General features: G+C 39.0%; 1 long non-coding RNA gene across 1 annotated transcript in view; it reads left to right on the top strand.

Annotated features, from left to right (window-relative positions):
• LOC141570426 (uncharacterized) overlaps window positions 1–20713 on the top strand; it is a 615584-nt gene that overhangs the window by 444496 nt on the left and 150375 nt on the right. Inside the window, exon 6 of the long non-coding RNA XR_012494434.1 lies at window positions 7450–7680. This is a non-coding gene — a long non-coding RNA (uncharacterized LOC141570426). The remainder of the gene's footprint in view (window positions 1–7449; window positions 7681–20713) is intronic.

Below are 20713 nucleotides of genomic sequence, written 5' to 3'. Positions count from 1 at the left end.
ATTAGTCTGTTCCTTCAAGGTTTACATGCTTACTGCATTTTAATACCTGCCTTTTGATGGGTCATTGGAGAATGTTAATTCTTCTTCCAATAATTTTATAGGTTATTTGTCTCAGGATTACCTCTTAATTGATTTCCCTACCTCTAGTTTCTTTCTTGCCCAATCTATTCCCCCACATGTGCTGCCAAAAAAGATTAAAGATGAAAACCCCAAAATATGATTATGTTACTGCTTAGATTAAAATCCTTCAGCATCTCCTTATATCTGCAAAGGAGGGAGAAAAAAAAAATTTGTACTTATTAGCATGATATTTACACCCCTTCAAAATAAGGACCTCATCTAGGTTTCATGGATTACCCCCTCACCTAAAAACAGTTTCTACTTTATGCCATTCAAAAAGTCAACTTTAGTATTGGTGTGACAAACCAGTTTGAGAGGTGATGGAAGAGAAAAATCCATGTGACACACCAGATTCTAGAGCATAACAAGAAAAGAGAGACTAAGGACAAAAATCAAACCCACAGCCCACATGGGTTGATGAAGAGACTAGGCAAAAGGATGAGGATGAATATGTGGTAGGTAAAGAATTTGCATGGACTTATTATTGTTATTATAATTGCTACTACAATTCTAATTGATTTTTATTCTATTAGCTGGTCTCACTAGGACACAAACTTGAAAGAAACTATGCTTCCACACCACCCCTTGTTGTAGACTGTGTAAAACCATTGTTCCCCCTGCCTGGATGAAGTAGCTTTTCCAGTCACTCTTAAATAATAAAAAGACTCTAATTACTGTCAAGAATTAAAGAGTTCAGTCCAGTTTAAAGCAGGTCATGGCCATGGAGGCGTCAGAAAGAACAATTAGCTAGGACGGAGAACGGGAGGGAGGCTAGCACAACTGTCATCTGTGTTTCTGCCCTCTGGATGATGGACTCGTCATTGTTGGCTCTTTCTCTTGTGGGACATTTTTGTGAAATCCTTGGAGGTCCTCTGCTGAAGAACTTAGACTGCAGTAAATGTTGTGAGTAATAATTCTCATCTACCTCATCCCTTGGGCTTCTCAAGGGCCACTTCACTGTAGGGGATACAACAGAGCCCCATATGTTCCTCTTGGGGAGGACCTCTTTTGGGTTGAGTCAAAGTGGCTGGTTTTTCACAGAACCCACTTCTAGAAACAGGGCAGTGAGCCCTTTTACCATGCCATAGGTAGAGAAACATCTCACTTCCCGCACAGCTCTCTTTTTCTTCACTATGAAAGAACAAAGTCTTTCTTTCACCATTTCCATTGTCCAGCTTTTTGCCTTTACATTTTTTCCAACATCCGTCACTCTCCAGTCCCTGTGTCCTCAAGATTCCTGGAGACACAGGTCAAGCTCCCTCATTATTCTCTTTTCAACCTGTTACGCTAGGTTTAAAGTGAGGCTGCAGCTCTTCCCCACCTTCGTTCAGGGAGTAGTAAAATACCCAACAAGTTTTTCCAAATAAATTTTCCCTTTTCATTTTTTTCAACCTCAACTTTTTGTATGGTTAGAGGGAGTGATGACCTACTTATGGCAGAACTAGCTTGGGGTCAATACTGTTCTAATCTTATTGAGATGATTTAGCACCTTACTTTTGACTCTGTAGATATGTGGTATCTACTGTTTTGTTCTTGGCCTTTGCATCTCTGCCAAAATTCCAGAACAATACATGCAACATCTTGTGACACTCTGGTGGCTACTGTGGCACCTCTTTTGAAGTTCCATGCTTCAACTCCCTCTGAAGGGCCAGATCTCCATGCCCAGCACATGCAAAATACTTTCAGGCTGTTGTTAGTTGCTTAGATTGTTCCTTCTTCTGGGTTACTCTTTCCCACTTCAAAAAAGCTCCCCATCCTCTAAGAGTCGGCTGAAATATTGTCTCTTTTGTACAATCATTCTGAGGTCCCTTGCTCATAAGCAATACTAATCCCAGCTGTGTTTATCTCAAATTTAAGGCTCACATAATGAAGATTGTAAGCCTCAGAGGAAGACAAACCTGGGTTTAAATTTTAGCTCAGCATTTTACTAGCTCTGTGTGACCTCAAACAAGCTCCTTCTTCTCTCTGATTCTGTTCATCTATATAAATGAAGGGAAAATAAACTATTCTGTTATTTGAAGTTATGCAAATATTCAAAGAAATAATTTATATAAAACTCAGAGTACAATATTTTAATATGATCAGTACTTAGTGTGATAGGTTAGCACTTAATATGATAGATTCTTAATACTACAATGGTACTGCTACTATGACTACTAATAGTTCTTATACTCTGCTCTCGCCTCAGAAGTAAAACAATATGGACACAGCAAAAAAGAAATCTTATGCTACTTGTCTAGCTTGACTTTGATTCATTGCCATCTGCCAGGCACTAGACTAGATTCTTTACATACACCACAAAATTTAGTTCTCCTAACTTCCCTATGAGGTAAGTGTAATTATCTCTTTTTGACAGATGAGGAACCAAGGTCCAGAGAGATGAAGTAACTTGCCCAAGTTTCCACAGCTAGCAAAGGGCAGAGCCGGAAAGTGAAATCAGTCTGCCTCTCATCAAAGGACGTGAGGGTAATGAGTACGTTGCACAGAAGAGTCCTCAGGCTTTTAATGTGTATTTGCTCATTGTTCAGATTCATCATTGACTGTAATGCTTTCTGTGCCTGTTAATTCCAGTGCAACTCTAACTCCAATGTGATTTCAATTCTGCAAAAATTCTCTGCGACAAAATACCATTCAGAATTCCCACGAGTGCCCTTTACATGTATGAGGGAATCTTGGTCAGCCTTTCTGAGTTTAGCAGAGGGTTCCCTGGAGTGTCTCCCTTCTTCTCCCCTCTCCCCAGAAATCTTTCTAGTGCCTGTCTGGGTCTCCTTTTCAAATCGACTCTTTCTTACAGTTCCTGGGACTTTAAATGAACAGGTTGAGCCCAGACAGGCTACTGCTGTTAAATTGTGTCATGCTCACTTCATATGTATGACACATCTTCCCAGGAAACCTGAAGCACAAAGTGTTATTAATTTCCCCTCAGTGTTCCAGTTTTGTCACTGGCATAGCTTTTCTTTCCAACTGTGAAAGTTACTGCATTGTCAAGTGCAAAGTCTGAGTGAGAACATGTGAGGTAGATGTCCCCAAATGTCCTCTTGTCCCCGTTCTTGGCATAGTACAGTCTTGCTACCTCTTTACCACCACAGATGCCCCAAACTCCTTGGAGCTCTATGTGACATAGCAGACGGGATACTCTGCTCTTAGTCAGACCCTCTGTTTGTCCACAAATGTGTCAGTTGCCTTTTCTTGCAGTTCTTTTCCTCAGCCAGCATACTGCTTGCTGTTCGCTTGAAGTGACTCTCAAGTCTCACAAGATTGCATGCAGTTCGGTTTGATTTCAGGTAGATCAAAAAACTTGGCAGGAACATTTTTCCTCTCTATAATGTGGATCAGTTTAGGGACTCAGAGAAATGAAAAATGGTACAGCTGAGTTCTTCCCCAAAATGTGAAGATTTAGCGGCAGGTTTCAAAATAAATGCAGGGGCTGGCCAACTTAAAAGCCACAGAAGCTTTGTATTTCCTGTTAATAATTTCTATATGCAATATTCCCATGATTAAGGATCCTATTAATAATTTTTTTGTTTTTCTCCTGAATTTGGAGTAGGGGTAGATGTGGGGGATAATTAAGAGCCTTGAGGAACATTAACATAGAAATATCTATAATTGAAGACTGGTATTATACAGAGTAACTATATATGTATATATATATTTATTAGTATTACATATTTTATATATTATATCATGTATACTAATTGTTCTCTATATAATGTATACACTAGCAATTTTTCTAAATAATAGCAAGCTATCTTTCCTTTTCTCTCTCTCTCGCCCTCTCCCTGCCTCCCTCTATCCATCTGTCTGTCCATCTATCATCTATCTATCTATCTATCTATCTATCTATCTATCTATCTATCTATCATCATATCAATTCTAGTTATACATGTATGTATGTGTGTGTGTATATATGAGTGTGTATATGTACGTATATATGTGTGTGTGTGTCCATCCATTTGCCTGTAAAGTTTCTTATTCATCCTTTAATCAAGACACAAGTGGAGCAGCACCTCTTCTGTACAGCTTCTCCAGTCCTCCCAAGCTGTCCCTTCCTGTTTCATTCTCGCCTGCTACTTTTTAGAGGTGAATCGCTTCTTCAGCTTATTTACTGCTCTGTGTGCTTACCTGAGCTGGGTCTCCTTAAGGGCAGGGACTGTGTTTTGTAGTCGGCCTTCTCATCACATGGTAGGTATTCAATAACTATTACCATATTCATACATCCCTTCATAAAATCAATTTGAACTTTAACAGTGATATCAATATTAAGTTGTAATTATTTATAGTATTGTCACACAGTTTAGTGTATCTTGGTTCCAAAAATGTTTGGCTTCAAAAAGAAATAAAATTAAAATGTGTTTGGCTAGGGGCCTGGCCCAGTGGCTCAGGAGGTTAGAGCTCCATGCTCCTAACTCCAAAGGCTGCCGGTTCGATTCCCACATGGGCCAGTGGGCTCTCAACTACAAGGTTGCCGATTCAACTCCTCAAGTCCCGCAAGGGATGGTGGGCTCCGCCCCCTGCAACTAAGGTTGAACACGACACCTTGAGCTGAGCTGCCTCCTGGATGGCTCAGTTGGTAAATAATGAGTATAATTTTATGAAACTGCTGAAGTTCTTGACCTGGTACTGAGTTTGATCCCTCTGAGACCCATCACATGCTAATCTTGGAGCTAGAGATGGGGTACTAAAAGTTCTGGTCACCAATTCAGACACGGGGAGCAGTGTTTCCACCCAACACAGCCAAGCAGTGCTCCGGCACCAGCGATTCAACTCAATTCTGACACTATCTAGTGTCAGATCCCACAGGTTCAGGGTTCATCCCTATAAGACTGAAGAGAGGTTTGCTGGTCTTTTCACCCTTACTGGGGCTGAGTTATGTGCAATCTTCAGGCTAGTGGTGTCGGGGAAGCCTATCCTCCCTAGCACTGTATGGTCAGGACTAGTGTGTCTCCAGGAGGCTTTGCTAGACTAGCATGAAGATTGGCTAAGATCCAAGCTTGTTCATTCACAGCACTCAGAATGAAGCTGCTGGGGTCCAGGTCTCTGATGGAGTCTCAGTGAGCATAGAGCGACCCTGAACCCCAAATCCATTAATCTGCCACTGGCAGGATATGAACTTTTATGTATCACTGCTTTCCTTGCCCAAATAGATAAAATGGCCTTGGACTGCAATTTTAGTGACATATACAGAGGGTGCCAAAAAGATGTGTACAAATTTTAAGAAAGGAAAAAGTCTGTATGAAAGTTGTAATACTCACTATATACTGATAACAAAAGATGAATACAAGTCATGTGTAAACATTTTTTTGGCACCCCTTATATATTACTTAGTATAAATACCACTTTTCTTCACAGCAAAGGTTATTAACTATTGGAATTGTTTCCTAACAGAGATTGTTGAATTTCTGTATAAAAATATTTGAAAGTAGGGTATATTTTTAATTAACTAGGATAGTGTCAGAGTGGATGAAGGACTCAGACAGCCATTCAGTGTCCTTCTAAGCATTACCATGATCTGAAGCTTCCTGAGAAATCCCTCTTTAACACTTTGTAAATTATTTTAGGGTTTCAAACACCAAATCTGTGGAAATAAAATCCTGGATTTATGGTGGTTTTCATTTTATACTTTTTGATTGGGTATTTTGATCATTTTACCTTAGTAGCTTAGCCACGTTTGGATCTCAAAATTACTTGAAGAGAGAGGTGTACAATGAATTTACAACGAGAAGTCAATTGAAGCCTAAATTCTAATTACAGTTGTAGTATTGATTTCTTTGGCAAGCCTATTTTTCTCATTCTCTTTGCTTTTGTTTCTCAATAGGAATACCTAATTTTTCAAAGGCATTCTTTGAAAAATTAATTTAGCCCTGTTTGTATAGAGCTTCAGAAATTGTTCTGTGTGAGAATGAAGTTACAAAATAAATGCCTTTGAAACTTCTAGTTGTAACTCTGTCACTGAAAAACAATTCACTGTTTATTGTTCACTGCTGAGTGTTGTGGTCACTCATTATTTTTAAAATGTACTTATTATTTGGGCATTTCTGGAAATTTGAGTTTCTCATTGCCAAATCTGGGAACTACTATTGTCAGGAATGTGTGAACACTAGCTTTCGTCATATGCTCTTCCCTCTACCTGAAATACTCTTCCCCACCATTCTTCCTGGCTAACTCTTATTCATCCTTTCAGTCTTGGTATAAATGTCATTTTTTTTCTGGGGAGATTTGCCAGATCATTAGAATATATTAGTCCTCTCATTGTTCTTCTGAAGTGTGTATCTTAACTCACCTCACCTTTTGGTGATGTTTGAATAATTGTCTGATTGCCTAGCTCCACACCCGGGCCCTGGGCTGTGAGCTCTGTATGAGGAGGACTAAGGCTAGCTGGATGTCTTGTCCATAATTGTAACCCCAATAGCTGGCAGCATGCCTGGCACATAGCAGGTCCTTAAGTGGTTAATGGGTGAATGAATGAAGGAATGAATTTCCTGAGCACTTACTGTTGTCAGGCACCAAGCCAAGTGCTCTGGGAACAGTGATAAATGACCCTTGAGGAGACACACAGAGGAACCGATAATTAAGATGTGCCAGTTGCCACAGTGCAGGTATGTACAAAGGGCTGAAGAAGTACAGACTTGAACGTACTCATAGACATTAGGGCATACTTTAGGAATCTGCGCGAATAATTTTCTGATTTCAAACTTTGGAAGTTTTGTAGTGTTGAGATGAACTGAGGCATTTCAAAGTATGTGCATTTAGCAAATATTTATGAGCACTTGATGCGCAGATTCTAATTCCTAGGTCCTAGGAACGTAAAAGTGAATGGACCTGTCATGGGTCTTGCCATTTAAAGAATGGTATTAAATATAAAAAATATGCATTTGGTTTTCTTCTAAAATGAGTGTCTAAGCTATGCCTAAGTATGATTTAATAGAGTTAAAGACAAATATTCTGATAAATAATTGTTTCTCTGTTTAAATATTAGCAACTTCCTCTGAAAGGCTTTTGGCTTTCTTTTTCCAAATAGATGAAAACTGCAATCAAGAAATTCATTGGTAGGAAATGGCTGATAATCAATATCAAAGTTCTGCTAGTCTGGCTTCTTATTATCCACCAGAAGCCCTCAAAAGAGCTGAGCTGGCAATACAGAGGATACAATGTATGCTTTCAAAAGACAAATGTAATGTTATGTTTTTGAAACTTGTCTAAAAGAACAGTCTTCTCTGAGAACACAAATGCACTTAAAGGTTTTTTGGGCTATGGCCTTTCTCTCTCCTTGCCAGGAGGGGCACCCTCCATACTGCAGAACCCTTACAGACCTCTTCCCTCTTTGCACAGCTATCTGAGGTGTCACAGACACGCCCTACCCCTCCCTACCTTGGGGCTCACAGGGGCCATTCCTGAGAAGCAGGTGTGGGCAGGAAGAAGTGGTGTGACTCGGTGAAAATGAATCCAGCCAGACAGAAGAACCAAGTTCTCCTCCGGAGCCTGAATCTGCATTGAAGAAACACATTTCCTGAGAACGTTTTCTGCAAAGAACACACATCTCAGCTCCTTCTCATTTGTAAGGTAAGTATCTGCCTCTGTCTCCAAAACCTCCAGTCTCAGAAGATGAGGAGATTGCTCCCTGCCTACTGCAATCCCCAGGGGCAGCTTCCGCGCCTGCCATGCTGGACTTTGGGAAGGAAGATAACACGTGCCTCTGTGCTCCATCTAACCACTCCACCAGCACGTCTGAGCACCAGTGATATGCTAGGCACTGTTTGAGGCACAGACCCAATAAAATCAATGCAGATGCTTGCCCTGATAAGCTTATATTCCAGCAAGAGAGAGAGAGACAATCATCAAGATAAAAGAGTGAAGTTCTCATGTTAGTGATTAGAACTAAGGAGAAACACTGAAGTGGGTAGGAGATTATGAAGTGTTGGGTTTGAGGGGCAGGGGAGTCAGGCAGGGTGATTGTGTGGTTTCAGACACGGTTGCCAAGGACGGAGCCTGTCAGAAGTGTGGGGTTAGCCTAATGGAGATTTGGATAAAGATATGTGATATATGGAGAAAGTTCTAAGTCCAGTGAGGAGGCTGGTGTGGCTGGAGCAGACTGAGTGTGGAGAAGAGTGGAAGGAGATGAGGCCGAGAGGTACCTGGGAGCTGGTTCCTGCAGGTCATGGCCCAGCGCACCTTTTGTTCTGAGAGCTGTGAAGCCTTTTCAGAGTTCTGAACACGTGAATTCTGAGGCAGACTTATCTATGGAAATGTCTCCTCTAGAAGGACAGGTCTGCCTTCACACAGCATCAGGATATACATCTGCAACAATTGTCCTATTTTAACAGGTCTTGACTCTTTTTGAAATTTGAATTGCTGATTGCTGAGATTCAGTGGAACCATCAGCTGATGGTCTCCTAAATTCTGAGACTGATTCCCATAGCTTTCTGGGACACAGCATGGGTAAATCTTGTACTGAAGTAAGAATCTAGGGCAGTCGCCTTCTCTTACACGTCCCACTCATGCTTCTCTTCCCTTGGAACTAGACTTTCCAGACCTTCCTTAAGCCATACGACCTCATTCCATACTTCCATCCTGAATGCTTCTTCCCCGTTCAGAATACATTTTCTCAGATTGAAACTGCCTCTTCTCTTTCCCTCCTCACATAAAACCTGATGCTTATGTTTGTTGTGTGGGTCACATGGATTAGAAGAGGGCTGCCGTTGCTTCTTAAAAACCCTTCACCTTTTCTCTTCTGTAAAATGGATATAGTAATATCTCCCTGAGAGGGTTATTGGGAAGGCACTGATGAGATATAGCCATTAAAAGAGTGAGAGAATTTCCTGGAACTTTTTATTTTTTAAATTTATCTTTCCATTAAATATTTTGATGATAACCTATTTGCCTTTTGGTTCTAACCTAATGGTCCACCAATTTAAAAAACAACATCAATCTATTGTAAACAACTTGGTCAAACTTCTTTGGAGCCTGTTATAATGAGTGGTGTCTGTTTTGAAAACAAATCATTGTGTTACATTCATGTATTTATTATGAATGCAATTCACAAAGATTTGATGAGAGTTGCACCATACCAGAAATCCCAGACACAGGGCTATGCAGGGCTAACATTCCCACACATTATGGAGTACAGGCATTCTAGCAGGGAGGGTAACATTCAACAAGCACTTATGAGACATCTAAGTAGCGCAAATAATGAGCTCCACAGTATTGCAGAGATGCCTATGGGAATGGTTTCAATCTGAACATTGTGATGCCTAGGAAAAATGCTTTGAGGTGTTTGTTATTGGTGGTGTTATTATAAAAGTCCTCCCATTTCACTAACATTTTTCTTTACCTTTTTTAGGAGATTGCTTGATTTCCTAATTTGTGCTTTAAGACATGCTTTGTATTCGTCACTATGGCACACTCAATCTTGCCAATGGGAGTGCTAAAAATCACTCTCCATACTTCCCGAGGCTACGGCAGTTCCACTATTGGAGGCAATTGGCAGGAGCGGGTGTGAGATTTGGTGAACACTCTCCACACTGTCAAGATCAAACCACCCTTTTCCAAATTACCTAAGCTTTCTTTACTGTGACTTTACCAGCACCCTGTGGGGCAAATGTTTCCAACTTACTTTTATGTACTGCACCGAATCACATTTTATCCCCAAGAATGGAAAACAGAGAGACTCTGAAATTGTTTCCTGAGCATATCATTTCTTTCCAAAGCCAGCGTAGGGTTAAAAGCTACTATTGACTATGCATTAGGAGCTCTTTTCTCACTGCAGTGAAATTGTTGGCCATTCGAACAAATGGAGCCCAATAATGGGTTTCTCTAGTCTAGATCGTCTTTACACTGTTAAATGAATCATGTAGCTAAGCCCCACTTGAAAAAAAGACACAAAGGAAACGACATTAACGTGCTGTGATGCCTGATGAGGAGAATCTGCAACACTTGGGCATCTTGTGTAGGAAGAGAGAGTTCTATCCTCATGCTGCTGGGAGGGAGCGTGGATATTGGCAAACCTCCTGCTCTTGACAAGTTTGTGGTAATTTACATAATCTCACACCTCTCCCAACTTATAGCAAAATATGTCTCATATTTTTAACATACTCAGAGCTCCTTGGAATTTTAACCTTTCTAGTTAGAAATACAGCTTCCAAGGTAGACAAGAAGGAGAAAGAAGCAAGGACTGGGTACATCTTTTGTTCCCTTTTCAAAGTCTGATCCCAATTAGCTCTCCAAATTCCCCAGAATCCTTGAAGTTGGGGACCTGTGGCTAATAGAGTTCTAGGCCACCCACATATTCATGTGTTGGGAAAGTGGCTGCTGCGTGTTTTGTCCATGCCCTCCCCACCTCCCCTACATGATGAAAGCTGTGATTGCTGTGGATTTCCACTAGAGACCTCTAGCTGCTCACAGGAGGGCTGGGAGCAGTTCTTAGGGTGTTCCTGTAGATGCAATGCAGGTTAAGGATTTGCTAGTTGCCTCTGGGAGAAGGGGGAGTTCTCCCATCAAAGAAAAATAAATCTGTTCTCTCTCTCTCTCTCTCTCTCTCCTTAAATAAATTGAGGCTTGTTCAAGCAGGTGTGTTATAAAACACTGAAGAGGAAAAAATTTCTGTGTCTTAAAGCAATGCCATAGAAATGAAAAAATAGAAAAATTTCTAGGTTGAAAAACCTCTTCTCCAAGGAGTTTTCCGTACTAACACTGGGAAGCCTTTCCCTGTAACCCCTCAGAAGCCTTCTCCTATGCACTTGCCACCTTTAATGTGAAGCCTGTGGCTGTAATCCCATGCAACAATAACAGATGGGACACATCTGTAAGGAGAGACATAGATGAAGTTTCACCATTTTCCCAAAAAGAGGCAAAACACATTAATCTCCATTTACCTTTGAATGGTCTGTAATAGATACAGAGGGTGAAAAGGGAAATAATCTCCCCTCATTTAACCTGTGCCCCTGTGCAAAATTACTGTAGGTTATATTTCAGAAACTGAGTGTAACTAATTTTTCTCTCTACCATGGTCTTCACTATACAACAACATGAGAAAGAGAATCAAAATAGGATTAGGACAATGAGTCTAGAAAGCCTCTTGTGGATTGTGTTGCCAGGTATGAGTCAATCAAAATTTCTTCCAAGATTCTCTAACATCTGGTATTCTCTCAGATAATTGTGGATTCTTTGCATATGTTTTTAGGAATAATCTTGCCATTCTTTTAGGTAGACTGTTATTTGTTCACGTATTTATTCATTTATCAAATGCCTAGAATATGCCCATTGATTTGCAAGGATTTTCAAGGAAAACATAAATGGATATGCACAAGGGTTTGAATAGGAGTTCTTAGCATTGGATCTCCAAATTCCTAAGAGTGAATGAGTCTCTCAAGATGTCCATAATCCTCCTAAGGGGTGAGTGTGTGTGTGTGTGTGTGTGTGTATTTGCGCTTCAGTGAGAAAAATCCAAGGTTTAAAACCTTCAAGGGGTTGATGTAAAAAACTGTTACTAGCCATTGCGGAGGCTGACAGTTCTGTAAGCAGATAATTAGTAGACAGTGTTAGAATTGCCATATCATAGAGCTACATACAGTACCCTTTGAGCTTATGGGTGGAGTCAATCACAATTGTCCCTGATACAGAGGTTAGGTCTGCAGAAAGAAAGTCACATTTATGTTCCATGTGAGGATTGACTAGGAACTGGCCAGGTGGCTTGAAGGGAGGATAGATGGAAGTCAGTGTGCCCTGAGGGGTGGTTCACCTCCAGAGTCTGAGGCTACCCTGCAAGTTGGAGCATGATTGGTATTTTTTCCACCATAGCTTGACTAATGGAGCACGCTTTGCCATTAGTCAACTATTACATGAAGATGAATTCCATAGGCATGCCCTGGCTGACCACAAATGGTTGAATGCACATGCAAATACCGAATGCCCCAAGGTTGGTGTGGAATGAACCAAAAGATCTCAAATGCTTGGTGCTGGGCCAGGGTTGCAGGAGTGCCTAACGTCACCCGTGTCCTTGGTGCTGCTCTAAAGCTCAAACCTGCACTGGGGAGGAATGCACACTACAGTGGGTGGAGCCATCCACTGCGTGCCCACTGCACGGGGGTTGAGAGAACCGGCCCTGATGCTGCCTGCTTACTTAATTCCCACCAGTCTCCTCTTTCTCTATGTCAGTTACCATTTATTGAGAAACTCGGTCTCAGCTACGTGCTAGGTGAATTACCTGCCTTGTTTCATTTCACTCTCCCAACATCCTACAAGTTATGTTTTATCCTCCTCCTTTTCCAAATAAGAAAATCATAGTCAGATAACCTAATAACTCCATAGAGGTCATGCAGCTAAAACAGTGGTGATGTCAGCATGAGGGAGTTCTCTCTGACTCCAAAGCCCTAAACCCTTTTGGTTCATCTCATTTGCTCCGGATAAGTCTCCATCTTGATAATTCAACTGTGTTTTAAGTGTCATCACCATGAGGTATTAACTTACCAGTGAAGAAACAGCTGCAAGTATAATTTGACACTGAGTTCTGCAGAGCCCGGATAATGTATTAGGCAAATATTGCTTATCTGGGAAGTTACAAAGCTGAGTTTTTCTGAAAGTGTGCCAAGTGTTGACGGTAATGACAGAGCTTGATATGAAACTTACAGGATATATCTGAAGCTAAGATTCAACTGTCTTCTCTTTGATCTGGATATTATTATTACTGAGATCCCATTACACCTTTAAAGGTAAGTGAGTTTGAAATAAGTATCACACGTCTTCCCAAAATGTTTCAAATTGCACAAACAAATTTGGGTTTTAACCTGAGAATTATTTCTCTATCGAGACCTACCTATAAAGAATACCATTTACCATAGCACAATACATTATAAGCCTTAGGTCTTTTTAAAAGAGAAGTAGGTTGATTAGCCTAATTGATAAATATTTTAACACTCATCTGGCATATTGGTGAACACAATACTTAATATTTTTCTTTCTATATTTAAAGTAGCTTATTCAATATATTTTAATTATCCCTACAGCAAATATAAAAATCTGAGAAATGAGCAGTCAATAAATGCAATTCTTTGATAACGTCATTGAAAACTCCAGTTATGTCAAATGAAAAGGGCAGTTTTTATAAATATCTACCAAAAATGTTTAAACTGAGCCATTACTTGTGGCAATTTCACAAATACTAAAGACTTCTGGTTGTTGCATTTCTCCCATATTAAAAATTAAACTATACACATATTAAAAGTGGCTTACTCCTGCTATATTTCCTAACCTATACATCGAAACTTGAACAGTTTATACTCCCATTATAGCATGTTACAGAAATACTTTTCTATCAAGAAAAGCAATTATAAATCCAATTATGATTTGTGGATGTTGTGATACAGTAGCAAGGAATAGACCTGTTGTAGAGTAAGACTGTTAGGCATTCAATTAACTTATAAAGTCAAACTCCAAAATCATGGGTAAGATTGTCAGGCACTGTGCTTTTTGAAGGCAAGGCAGGTGACAAGGTATTTTTCTTTCTTGAGATTTACAAGTCTCTAACTTTCAGAAACAACAAAAATAGGTGGATGCAACTCTGCTTCCCCAGCCGTTTAGTTAAAAAGTGAAAAAAAAAAAACAAAACACACACACACACACACACACACACACACAAAAAAAAAAAAACACACAAAAAAAAACAGGTACTCAGTTGAAGAACCAGATGCTTGGTATTCTGTACTCAAGTTGTCTGAATTTTTAATTTAAATTTTCATTTTTTAATGAGAAAGAGCAGTGCCACAGGTGATAGGTGCTATGGAAAAAGAAGTAGATCAAGGTAAAGGGGATTGGGTTTGGGGACAGTTATAGGAAAGTCGGCAAAGGCTTCTTGGATCAATGATGGAAAGGACATGAGGGAGTTAGACCTACAGCTACTTAGAGGGAGAGCATTTCACGAGGCAGAACAGCCAGGACATGTCCCAAAGATAGCAGCATGCCCAGTGTGATTGGAGGATGTCAGTAAGACTAGAGTTCAGTCAACTGGGATGATTTCAGGTTGGCCTTAAACAACCAAAAGAGCAATCAGTCAAAAAGCCTGATCCTCACCATTTCAGGCCTGTTTCTTCAGACAAAAGCTTGAGCAAATGAAAACAAAACAAAACAAAAAAATACCCTATGATGGTTAATTTTATGTGTCGACCTGGCTGGGCCATGGAATGTCCAGATACCTGATTAAACATTTTTGAATGTGTCTGTGAGGGGGTTTCCAGAAGAGATTAGCATTTGCATTGGCAGACTGAGTAAAGCAGATGCCCACCCTCCCCTCCCACAATGTGGGTGGGCATCTTCCAATCTGATGAGGGACTGACTAGAAAAAAAGGCTGAGAGCTGAGACATCCCCTGACCTCTGCTTCTGGTTCTCGGCTTTCAGACTTGGACGAGAACCTACACCACCCTCTGGTTCTCAGGCCTTCAAACTACAGCACTGGCTTTCCTGAGACAGCTCCAGCTTGCAGGTGGTAGATTGTGGGACTTCTTAGCCTCCCTAATCATGTGAGCCAGTAATTCATTGGTTCTTTTCTTTATTCGTTCTGTTCTCTGAAGAAACTTCACTAATATAGCTCTATTGCATATTAGAAATGGAAAGCAAAGTGGACTTGGTAATAGCTCCTAAGAACAGTGTCATTGATGCACCATTGTTTACATACGATTTTTTGTTTTCTCAGAAGGGTGTAAGCTGCCCAACCCTTTAAGACAGAGTGCAGACATGACCACAGACCAAGCTTGGGTGCTGACCCATGGAGTGAAGTGTTGGGGATTTTACTGACCCAACAGTGTTTATAGGACAAGTGCTCATGGAGTTTTTATTATGTCATGATCTGGGGATTAAATCCTCCCCAGGTATGTAGTAATAAAACAAGGAAGAATTAAATCACTTCTCTGAGGATGAATATGGGCTCTGGGAAACATTCTCAAGACTTTAGCCACTTTTAGTCTCTTCTCTGTAACCAGCAATAAAAAGCACATTTGGAAAAAGTCCTTAACCTCAATGAGTCCCTCTCTTCAGGGGCACATGTTAGGAAGGGAAGCAAGGGGCTTGGCTAGAATCAGTGAGAATCAAATTCACATTTGATCCGTGTTTAACATGACATCAAATCTTGGTTTTGCGTTTGTGTATGATATTTAAATTTACTTAATTAGGTGTGCATTTATATATAAGAAAAATAAATGTAAAGATACCAAACCTATTGCAGAATGAAACCAAATTATAACTATTAGTACTTATATAACCAGTGGAAAAATTCTCTCTGGTGTCCTTGAATTCACACTAGGTTCACACTGCTAACTGAAGCTGTAATGAAATCTGGCATATAGATTCTAGCTGTGTTTATGCAGAATAATTTGAATAGAGTTTAAGATCTAAGATGAGAGTGGGTGTGGAATACTTAAAAAACAGAATCAAAGGCCTGTCTATTTACAATGACTTTCAACTGTATTAAGATAGTGGGAAAGAGAGATTATTTAAATTCCTCTTTTATTTCATTGAATATTCTGTCATTGATTTAAAATCAAAATATTCTTTCCATTGGTATGAAATCAAAACAAACTCACAGATGGGATAAATTCTAACGATCAATGGGAAGTTTAAAACTAGTTGCTAATTAGGATAAATGACAACATACCTTTCTTTTATGGATAAGGATGGGATGAAACTTTTGGAGATGTTGGATATATTTTTGGTATATATTGTAATCAAGGTTTCACAGGTGTATGCTTATCTCCGAACTCATGAAATTGTATATGTTTAACAGGTACATGCACATCAATCATACCTCTATAAGGTGGTTTTTCAAAAAAATGACTTTTATAGCTTAAAAATTAGTTTGCTTTTATTTCTGATTATAAAAGTGGTAAGGTAATTACAAAAAAAATTGAGAAATACAGCAATTTATGTTAAGAATTAAAAATTCCAATAACATACTCCTCAGAGATAATTCTCAGCATTATGATATACTGTCTCTATTTAATATGCATATAAATATTTTTCTGTCTTGGAGAATTGTGTGTGTTTGTATATTGCATCAAAACTGAAAGCATATCATGCAAATAATTTTTTTCTAGCTATTTTTTAATAAAATTGTGATTATGATTTAAAAAACACTATATTTTACTAAAAGATGAAAAGTCAGACTCCCTCTCCCACTTTTTACAGCCCTTCTTTTCTTGAGGTAATTGCTGTTGACTATTTCTTATATATTTCTTCCAAATTGACCAAAAGATATTACAATTGTATCACCTCACAGAAAGCGTTTTCATCATATGTTTGCAAGTTAAACATCAGAGTTTAGTGGGCTTTATAGCATATCAAGTACAATGAAGTTCCCTTTTTTGGAAGACTATTCTGATAAGTAATTTTTCTTTAAGGTATTAAATCAATGACAACAATCCGATACATGTCCAAGTCTATATGTCATCTATTTCTATACCCCTGACAATGCTCCACCTACCAAGTTGAATTAGTCAGTTCAAAAGCCAACCTCTTCCACACAGCATTGCTCCACAGTAAATCCCCTACCTTCTTCACCACTGATGTACCTTCATTTTCCACCTCTTGCCTCTTTTTGTGATATATATCGCATGTGTTACAGATACCTGATGCAATTTCATACGCTTTTCAATATCAGTTATTCCAGTCCTGCCTCTCAGCTGTTGGAAAAGGTATAAGCAGATATGAAAAACCTATAGACATAGTATAGAGAATGTAAATGAAATTATCTCCATTCACTTCAACTCGCTTCCTTCAGTCTTACATGTGAGAGCAAAGCATACCTTACCAGAACACAATTTTGAACAAAGGAAATTTGTTTTTATGACAGGACCTTTTGTCCCTATTTCTTCCTTGTTAACAGCTTCCTGCTTAATCTTTCTTGCTCTCCCTCAAGCTGCCAAATACAATCAAAACTTGCTGTGGTAGAAGAATCTGCCATGTATATCACCTCTGCATGAGGGAACGGAAACCATTTCAAGTATCACCCATTCCAGGGGCATTTGCGCTTAATAACCCAGTGTAACTTTAGAGTTTGCAAATTGTTTCATATTCATGAACTTTGAGAAATTCTCATAGTTTCTCAAGGTAGGTATTCATAACCTCATTATCCAGTTAAGTTAATCAAATCATAAGCAATTTGATGCACTGTCCCCAGTCACAGGGCTAATAGATGACAGAGCCTGGGTTTGAGGATGTCTTTTACTGAAATTAGTTCTGTTAGAACACAGGTACCTTTAAAAGGACTTAAAGCTTTTACTCTAAGCAGAACAATCCTGATTTGGAAGAATTTCAGGTAGATCAGATTGGGTGAAAAGGGAAAGGCAAATCTTTCTGGAATCGATTAGGCCTGGGGACATTGTAGGTAGTTTGATTGTTATAAATGTATCTCTACAAATATCCAAACATAATGATCTGATACTAACGTAATGAACAAAGGATTCTGCTACTCCATTCGATGGATAAGAGGCATTCTGTGGCATGTCTGCTTGAAAGGACTCTTCAAGTCCGAGCTTTTAGCTAGCAAGTCACAGGGAAGACTACTGTGTTTCTTAATATGCAAAAAATCTCTCTCCTAACTTTATTTTACTCTCCCTTTCTCAGTGCTGCTTTTTGTCTCCATATCTACCCTTACTTTATTTGCATAACCCCCTCATGCTTAGCTTTTCAAGGAAATGATGGATGGCTCCCCAGCTTGCTCATTTTACTCCTCTGCTGCCCAACAGCAGCTATAGATAAAATTGAGGGCAAATTTACTTTCCAGCATATGTGTTATGGCTTGAATGTATTCCTCCAAAATTCACATGTTCAAGTCTCCAATGTGATGGTATTTGGAGGTGGGGCCTTTGGGAGGGAATTGGGCTTACATGGATCATGAGGGTAGAGCCCCCAAGATGGACTAATTTTCTCAGAAGAGAAGTGAGACCAGAGGCAGAGCATTCTCTCTCTCTCTCTCTCTCTCTCTCTCTCTCTCTCTCTCTCAGCTGAAGGTAATCAGCTGGCTCTGTAAGTTGGGGAAATATTCTTCTCTATGAATCAGCACCTTGAGCCTGGAATTCCCAGCCTCCAGAACTATGAGAAATAAATGTCTGTTTTTTGAAGCCACTCTGGCTATAGCAGCCCAAACCAAGTAACACAGTATGGTTTGTAGTTTGGTCTGTGTGATTCCTGGTACCTTTCAAAAACTCCTGTAGTGACTTTTTCTGTCTATACATCCTTAAAGTGTTCAACTCTTTTGGCTAAATTTATGGTGCACTTTGGATATTTGTAACACCTGTTTCATGTACTAAGATACTGCTCATCAGATTATTGTTCTAGAAATAATTACTTATTAAAGAATTATTAAGTAATTCCTATGTCTCCTGATGAATAGTCATGGTACCAAATGCGCTATATACATTTCATGTAAATGCCTTTGATATTCCTTTGAGGTCAGTACTATTAATATCTTGATTTTATAGATGACAAAACAGATTTGGAAAGGTAAGTTTTTTACCTGAAATTTTGTGTATAACATGCAGTAGATGCAGGATTTGAACCCCAACAATCTGATGCCACTGTGCAGTTTTTTTATAGCTCACTTATGGACAACCAGTGATGTGGAAATAGCAACTTACACATAGGAAATAACTAATTTATTGCCATAAAAGATCCTAGCATCCAGCCTGAACTATGCAATAATTCTTCGTCACTTTAAAATGCTGCATTTGTACCGTAATCTAATTATGTTTTCTACCAAGATGTCACCAGCATGATTTTGACAGCTGAACATTTTGTTTTGAGCCCTGAAACTGAGATGAAACTGGGGTATCACTAGTAATACCCCAGTGATAATCACAGGAAAAGGGATGTTTGCAGTGGAAAATCCAGAGCTATCATGTGGGCCCATGAGCCGTAGCTTGACTCACTCACCTGTAGTTCTCACACTAAAAAAGGAAGTCCTACCTGCTCAGGCATTTGGCAGAAAGCCCAATGAAACTGCATTCATTCTGATGAGAGAGACTGATCTGTGAGGAATGCTGGAATACAGAAGAGATCAATATATGGGATATTTTCCAAGGCCCAGGAATTTGTAGAAACCTGTAAGGGCAGCATTTTTGGAATATGTTTGTTAGGACATCAGGGGTCAGGAGTAGTGGGAGCCTGGGTGGGGGTGTCTCTCTGACATTTAAGTACAGGATCCTGCAGGTTCTATATGAAATCATTTAATATTCGTTTTTCAAGATTGGGATAAAATAATAAAAAATATGTTGACCTGAACACTGTTTACCAATCTTCTATTTCTGCAAAATAAAATAGCAAGAAAAATAATAAGTTTTTTATGTAATGGACACCTATAATGGACCAGGCACTGGTTTAGGCATTTAATATTTTATCTAATGAACTTCCTTACACATTTCTATGTGCTTTTTATATGCTAAAGAAGAAATACCAGCTCAGAGAGAACAATTTCTGAAGATCACGTAGCTATAAATCATAGAGTTGAGATTTGAACATGTATTTGTTTACTGTAAAGCTGATTCAAGAACAGAAACATTTGGCAGTAACTAATATATTGTGTTCTCTGTTCTCAAATAGTGTTCAACCCTGTAGGCATAACAATTTTCTCAGTAGACCAATTAACTTCTTTTCATTGGTCAATTTTCTGATTTGTTTTAGGACCTAGAAGTAAACTGGGGGTTATTTTTATCACCTATCATAATCAAAGTATACCTATTCACCACCATTTTTGCAATATCCTAGGAGATCATACATCTCCCCTTTTCAAACTAAAACTGATTACACTGTTCTCATTTGCAAGACATAATTTATGTTCATTACCAATAAAAATGTCTGCTATATTGCATGTATGCAGATGAACAATTTTAGAAATGTGTTTTTATTCAATTATGTTCTTTTTGACTAGGTTCTATGGTTGATGGTTGAGAGATAATCACATATTTTTCAGGACTTCTCAAAGATGTAACTGAATGTCAAATTTCTCTTTATTCTATGCAATTTTTAAGTCACATTTGATAAAAACTTCTATATTTCATGTTTGAATATCCAGTTTCATTTATGTACCATTTAACACTGCTTCAAACTCACATAAAGATACATACAGGGAGGTAAAACCACTGGTATTTATGAAAATTGCTTTGCTGGATTAGCTTATTCAAAACCTCTCAGCCCTGAGAGATAGAATTTCAGTCTAGGTAGGTTAGCTCTTCTGGATTTCTGAGTCTCAAATCCTAGTCTTTGGCAAAATTCCCTTCGCTGAGAACTCAATACCCAGCCTTGCCCATAAGCCAGACAAATGAGCCTTCTGTTTGGAATATAACATATATCTAAAGCAATTCTTCTTAAATATTTTCATGTTTTGGGCTGTAGTCCAGTTTTTGTGTTACTACTAAAAGTACTGCCATTGCACCTTGAACAGTAGAAACAAGAGCATGTCCTTCCATCCTTCTATGGACCAAAAGCAATTTCACCTAATATTTAAAGAAATAGCAATATTTCAATCAAATGAAGGGGAAGATTAAGTAATATCTATGCTTTATTGAATGAATCCTGGAATCAAATGTTAGATTCACCTTTACACCCACCAACTTA

The sequence above is a fragment of the Rhinolophus sinicus genome, linkage group LG03 (assembly GCF_036562045.2).
Source record: "Rhinolophus sinicus isolate RSC01 linkage group LG03, ASM3656204v1, whole genome shotgun sequence".
NCBI classification, from domain to species: Eukaryota; Metazoa; Chordata; class Mammalia; order Chiroptera; family Rhinolophidae; genus Rhinolophus; species Rhinolophus sinicus.
Note: the sequence above shows the minus strand (reverse complement) of the source record. Positions and strands in the feature narration are given on the sequence as shown.